This window comes from Myotis brandtii, unplaced genomic scaffold, assembly GCF_000412655.1.
Source record: "Myotis brandtii unplaced genomic scaffold, ASM41265v1 scaffold352, whole genome shotgun sequence".
Classification (NCBI taxonomy): Eukaryota; Metazoa; Chordata; class Mammalia; order Chiroptera; family Vespertilionidae; genus Myotis; species Myotis brandtii.
The window spans coordinates 296983-302501 of record NW_005363542.1 but is presented as its reverse complement, the minus strand read 5'-3'; positions in this window follow the sequence as shown (position 1 = coordinate 302501).

Here is a 5519-nt window from a genome sequence, read left to right as displayed (position 1 = left end):
ATTTTAGACCTAGAAGTCAGGAAGTATTCCTTAAAGAAGACATAAAGCATGTTGACTATGAAAGATAAGACATAAATTTCACTATATTAAAATTAAAAACTTTAGTTCATCAAGAAACCACTTAGAGAAAATGAAAAGTTTACAAACTAGGGGAAGATATTCACAATATACCCAACTGTAGAAGGATTGATATCAAGAGTACAAAAACATCCCATAGGAATCAGTAAGAAAAATGGATGAAAGTCCTTAATAGACATTTCACAGAAGAGAAACTCATGACCAACAAACATATGGAGATATATTCTTACTTCATATTATATCTGTTATTAATCATGAGAATTCAAGATAATAATATACTACCACTTTATACTTTTCTTTTGGCAAAAAAATTAAAAGCCTGATAATATAAATTGTTGGAGAAGATATAGATCCACTAGATGTTCATTGCTATTCAGAATGCAAATTGGTGCAATCATTTTAGAAAACAAATGTTTTTGAAAAAATGCATATTCACATAGCCTGTGACTCAGGAATTCCACTGCTAGGTATTTAATACAATTCATTTACAGGTACAACAGAGAACATGTTCAAAGATGTTCATTTCGGTGCTATTTAAGCAACTACCTGGAAACAGTCCAAATGCATATCAGTAGGAAAGTGGATGATTTAACTGTGATATACTCACAATAAAATATAACACAGCTGTTGGATGAAGTATAGCATTTACAAATATGAATGAATCTTAACAATGTAATGCTAAAACAAAGCAAGCTCAAAGTTAAAACAATGGAAATATCTCTTAAAATACAGATATAATAATTCTGTATACCAAGGAAGTTAAAAAATGATGAATATGGAATGCAGTATAGTTAGTGCCTCACATCTGGGAATCAAAAGGAATGTCATATGATGTGACCATGTAGCTGAACATAGGTTGTGTGTAATCAGAATCCTTTTATGCTGACATAGAAGGCTATATTATGTTATAGTTTTTATATTATTTATAAATGCAATTTTATAACTATACTAGAGGCCCAGTATACAAAAATTTGTGCACTCGGGGGGCGGGGGCGTCCCTCAGCCCGGCCTGTGCCCTCTCGCAGTCTGGGACCCCTCTGGGGATGTCCACCTGCTGGCTTAAGCCGGCAGTCAGACATTCTTCTAGCAGCCTGGGAGCCCTCAGGGGATGTCTGACTGATGACTTAGGCTCACTCCCTGCAGTTGGACATCCTTAGCTTTGCCGAGGAGGCGGGAGAGGCTCCTGCCACCGCCACTGCACTTGCAGCCGTGAGCCCAGCTTCTGGCTGAGTGGCGCTCCCCTTGTGGGAGCACACTGACCACCAGGGGGCAGTTCCTGCTTTGAGTGTCTGCTCTCTGGTGTCTGCCCCCTGGTGGTCAGTGTGTGTCATAGTGACCAGTCATTCCCAGTCTTTCTGCTGTTAGGGTCAATTTGCATATTACCCTTTTATTATATAGGATACATAAAAGCCTAAGCGACCGGCCTACTGGCCAGTAGCTATGATGTGCACTGACCACTAAGGGGCAGACACTCAATGCAGGAGCTGCTGAGCTGCAGTTACTTGGAAGCAGGTGTTCTCAGGTGACGCACCCAGAACCAGAGAACCAATTCTGGGGTGCATCACCCAAGAACTGCCCTCTCGCAATCTGGGACCCCTTGGGGGATGTTGGAGAGCTGGTTTTGGCCCAATCCCTGCAGGCCAGGCCGAGGGACTCCACCAGTGCATGAATCTGTGCACCGGGCCTCTAGTTTTACATGAAAAACCATTTTTAAGCTCATTCTCAGATTATCTGTGTCTATCAAGGCCAGGGGATTGTCAAGGGCAGGGGAAAAAAAGGAGACATATGTAATACTCCTTGTAATAATTTAAGCAATAAAAAAAAAAGAAAAGAAAAGAAAAAAAGAATCATTCTACTCCATTTTCTTGGTGCTCATTATCTGTGTCTATCACGTAAAAAAGGAAACATAAGAATCATTCTACTCCATTTTCTTGGTGCTCATTTTTATTATATTTGATCTATTTTTCAAAGAAAAAAAATTAAGGCAATATCTGAGACCAATTTTCACTGCAAAAGTATTTAAACCTCAAAGATGTGGGGTTTTGGGTTGAATACTCTGGGTCATGTATGTGGAATATTAGAGATAAATATTTAATTTCCTAAAACTGCATTTCCTAAATATACACAGTTTTTTATATTTTGAAAATAAATTTGGAAGCATCATAGAATAGCAAAATTAAATCTATTGTGAGTTACTGTAAATATAATACAATACAAGGATTAGGTGACATATACAACATTCAAGATAAGCACAAGAGTTAATCAATAAAAACGATAGAAATTTCAGCTTACAAAAATAGCTGGCTGTTTTAAAAATAGGAAATCCTATTTTATAATGAAATCCAAAATATTTATTCATATTTGTATTAGTTTGCTAGGGCTAACATAAGAAATTATTACAGACTGGCCCTGGTCGGGTGGCGTCCTCCTGTACACCAAAAATTTTGTGGGGTCTATCCCCAGGCAGGGCACATACCTAGGTTGCAGGTTTGATCCCTCATCAGGGTGCATATGGGAGGCAACCAATGGATGTTTCTGTCTCCCATCAATATTTCTCTCTTTCTCCCTTCCTCTCTCTCTAAAAATAAAATACCAAAACAAAACAAAACATATCCTTGGGTGAGGATTAAAAAAAGTTATTATAGACTGGATGGCTTAAACAACAGGATTTAATTTTTTTACAGTTCCTAAGCCTAGAAGTCCAAGATCAAATTGCTGGCAGGTTTGGTTTCTTTTGGAGCCTCTCTCCTGGGTCTGCAAATGGCCATCTTCTTGCTGTGTCCTCACATGGTCTTTCCTCTGTGTGGCCACATCTCTAGCCTCTTTTCTTCTTATAAGGACACCAGTCATATTGGACTAGGATTCCACCCCACTGGCCAATTTTAACTTAATAACCACAGGGTGGAAATCAGACATAACCTTGAGAAACCAGGACTGAGGGGGAGGGCAAGTGAGGGTACATGAGGGGATGCATTTTGAAATGTAACAAGATGCCATTTTCATCACATGTATACAGAACCTTCAATATACAAAAAGTGGTGTTTCTTGACCACCTGGATTTATGGTCTGTGATTTGGACCTGGAACTGTACTTTTTAAATATTCGATTTAGTTACAACAACCTCTGCTAACAAGGACTGAAAAAGATTGAGCTGCAGTATGGCTTGATCCAAGGCTAGAGACTCATGAACTGTAAAATCTTACCAGAGCTCTTGTAATATGCTGTCATAAATTGGAAAAAAAAACCAACCCAAAACAACAACCCAGTACAGTGTGAAATACTGGCCTTCTGCAGTATCGTGAAGATGATCTTATATATAATCTTGGAAAATGGGGGCCTGGGAAGAAAAGCATACACAATCTTGGTGCAAATGTAAGCTAACTCTTGTTATTCAGTTTGATGACATTCTGGTCAAAATGAATTTATTAGTTTTTCTTCTAGACTTGAAATAAAAATAAAAATGGGAAATAGCCAACTTTTAGGGGAGAAGGAATTACTGAAAGGAAGCCAATATTTTGAGACAATAGTTAAAAAGAAAGGTATTGTGTTATTTATAGAAATTAGCCTCAGCCTAAATGACCTAAATCATACTGCATTTCAACCAATCCATAATTAGATCAGCCCACGTTAAATTAAATGAAATCAATAAAAACATGTTAAAAAAAATGCTGGCTCTACAGTCGAGTGTCTGTGTGAACCTGGGCAATGTACCTGGCTTTATTAAAAAATAGAGTATATTTTATAATTCCAAAATATTGTACACATTAAATCTGATCACATATTTAATGTGCATGGCAATTGTCATAATTTATGTTATTATTAAAACTTTTACTAATTGGAGGTTTTTAGCAGCCTGACCCATGATATAAAATGTTGGTTTTTTGTTGGCTTAACCATATATGTTTAGTTATTGAGTCATATGATTTCTGCATTTCCTAAATAATTTAATTTTATTACACATTAGAAATTATTGATACACAATAAAAGCTTTCCTATGGCTTTTCACAATGTACAGCTAAAAATACATGAAAATATAGTGAATGAAAGAATGAATTCTTTAGGCAATACTCTTTATGACTTCCGAAACAAAATAGGAAAAAGAGAAGAAAATTTTAATGGCCTCTGGCAGATATTAATGACAATAATAATGTCATAAATACTATAGTAATGTCTATTTTAGCCTTCTGAGTTTACTCATTCAGGAGATTTTAACAAAATAAACCAGTGAGCTTTCATATTCTAAAGAGGAGGTTTTGTTATGAATTTTTTCTGAGGGAAGTACAAGTGCAGAAGAATTAAGAAGTTCATTAATATCCTAATGAAATAACTCTTCTTTCAGGCCTCCTATTTCAGTTTCCTCTTCCAATAAAAGCCTTACTTAAGAAACAAATTTGTTTCATTAAATCAGAATTCTGAAAGTGATGAGATTCCTAGACTAAAATAAAGAAAACATGGTTTTAAAAAGTCTTCATAATTCACAGCTTAATTTTTGTTTTTGAGATAAACTATGACTTATTTGGGAAAATAATGTGAAAGCCAAACTTAGGATTCTGGTAGCATTTATTTGAGGTTCTCTTTGTTTATTATTTGTTGCCTTTTGCCATTTTGAAGAAATGACATCTATCTTTTTTTCTAGTAGCTTTATTAACTCTTATTAGTCCCTTTCTCAACACTTTTTTTTTTAACTCATAGATGCAGAGAACAAACTGATGGTCTGCAGATGGGAGAAGGTTGGGTTGGGGCTTGGTGAAAAAAGGAAAAGGGATTAAGAAATACAAATTGGCAGTCATAAAAATAGTCATGGGATGTAAAGTACAGCATAGAGAATATAGTCAATAATATTTTATTAAATATGTATGGTTAACATCAGAATGTTAACGGTAAATGGTGCCAGATGTTAGACCCCAGTCTTTGAGTTTTGGCTAAGAAAGAATTCAGAACCAAAACTCAAATACAAGTGAAAGTTTATTTAGAAAGTCATAGAGGTAGAAGAAGTGAGCTAGCTGGGCTGTGTGAACTCAGGAGACAAGTTACAGAGATGATAAAGGGACCCTTGGAGCTTAGGAGAAAGAGAGCAAATATATGTGCCTTGAGGGAAAGAAGGGAGGAAAGGCATGGGAGTACTCAAGAGAGAGCTTGGTTCTTCATCTTAAGGGCTTTTAGCTGGAGATCTCAGGGGATGGTCTCAATAGAATATGCATCAGCTTTCCGGGTGTGTTTCCTCTGGGTTGTGGTCTCCACTGATTGCTTGGTACCAGGGCAGAGGATCATTAGTCATTGCAGCTGGTCCTGGTGTCAGCCATGGCGCTGCCCCACCTGGCCTTGCTGCTTTTCTGGGCCTAGAGCTGAACAACTGAGGCCTAGATGTTATCTTTAGGACTTAATGCTTAAAGGAGGGGTTCAGCAAAGGCTTGTATGGGAGTCCTATTCTCTGGCCCCCT